We start from the raw sequence: 1,820 nt of genomic DNA, 5'->3' as shown, positions 1-1,820 counted from the left end.
TCGTTTTGGGCTTTTTGGGCCAGGGTCAAGTGGGCAGATGGGAGGTGGGGGGAGCGTTGGATGGTTGCGGTCAAATACAATCTTCCATCTTATTTCCTTGGCAAGGAATGAGCTGTTCTGGAGTCTGGAGGGATGGTTTAGGATCGGTTCCCAGAGTGGAGGAGAGAAGGTTAGAATTTAGACCACTGATTTTGCCTCTGGCTGAGGAAAGGGAAGAGAAGTGTGTGAACATACAGCTACTTGAGCAGGAGAAGAGTCTCCCAACTCTGTTGGATTGTACTCTCCCAAGTGCTTAGCACAGTACTTTTCACATAGTAAGTGCTCAATAAATGCCATTGCTAGATTGAAGAGCAATTAGCTTAGTGGATAGAGCAGGGCCTGGGAATCAGAAGGTCATGTGTTCTAATCCCGGCTCCTTCACTTGCCTGTTGCATGACCTTGGGCAAAACAATTCACTTCTCTGTGCCTTAGTTTCCTCATCTGTAAAATGAGGATTGAGACTGTGAGCCCCACGTGGGACAGGGACCGTGTCTGACTCGATTTTCTTGTATCCACCTCAGCGCTTACTACCATTCCTGGTACATAGTAAGTGCTTAATAAATACCATAATCATAATAATTATTATTATTATCCCCAGAGACCAAAGCAGTCATCCAGTCCAGTCCTTATATCACGGGCTACCAGGTGGCAGCACTGACCTGTATGTGGTTCCCTTAGAAGGTGTATGTGCCCAATGATCAAAAGTCCCCTGAAGCTTTGCCACCCAGAACTTTTGTCCTCTTAGCTCTCCATCCTTATCCTAATTTAAACACTGACTTCCTGCTGCCTCCCTGTGGCTTCAGCGGTGGGATTTGGTTCTGCCTGACTTTTTTTAACAGGAAGATGAGTCCTGGCACACTTGCTGAGTTTGAAAATTTTACAGGGAATCTGCCTGCTGTGGAACATTTGGAGATAAAAAGCTGAAGATGGTAAAGAAGGTTGCAGGGTTGGGGGCTGTTAGGTTGCTGGATTGTGTTCTCAAGGCTCTAGATCTCCTAATTCTCTTCCAAGCAAGTGGAAGGAGCCCAGGTCTGGAAGTTAGGTGAAGGTATCTTATCACCATTTTACAGATGAGGGAACAGAGGCACAGAGAAGTTGTATGATTTGCCCAAGATTACTCAGTCAGCAAGTGGCAAAGCCTCCTCAGTTTCCTCATCTGTTAAATGAAGAAACTATTCCCCCTCCTCCTGTGTGGGACTGGGACTGTATCTGAATTAATAATAATAATATTAATAATAAGAGTATTTGTTAAACGCTTACTCTGTCAAGCACTGTTCTGAATGCTGGGGGGGATGCAACCTAATCAGGTTGGATACAGTCCATGCCCCACATGATGCTCAAATATTAATCCCCATTTTATAGAGGAAGTAACTGAGGCCCAGAGAAGTGAAGTGACTTGCCCAAGGTCACACACCTGACAAGTGGCTGAGCTGGGATTAGAGCCTAGATTCTTCTGACTGCCAGTACCATGCTCTACCCACTAGGATTGACTTGCATCTGCCTCATCGCTTACAACAGTGCTTGCAGTAAATAATAATAACAATAATAATAATAATAATAATAATAATGACAATAAAATAATAATGGAGAAGCAGTGTGGCTTAATGGCTAGAGCACAGGTCTGAGAGTCAGAAGTACCTGGGTTCTAATCCTGGCTCTACCACTTGTCTGCTGTGTGACCTTGGTCAAGTCACTTTATTTTTCTGTGCCCAGTTCTCTCATCTGTAAAATGAGGATTGAGACCGTGAGCCCCATATGAGACATGGACCGTGTTCAATGTG

Source organism: Tachyglossus aculeatus, chromosome 15, assembly GCF_015852505.1.
Source record: "Tachyglossus aculeatus isolate mTacAcu1 chromosome 15, mTacAcu1.pri, whole genome shotgun sequence".
NCBI lineage: Eukaryota > Metazoa > Chordata > Mammalia > Monotremata > Tachyglossidae > Tachyglossus > Tachyglossus aculeatus.
Note: the sequence above shows the minus strand (reverse complement) of the source record.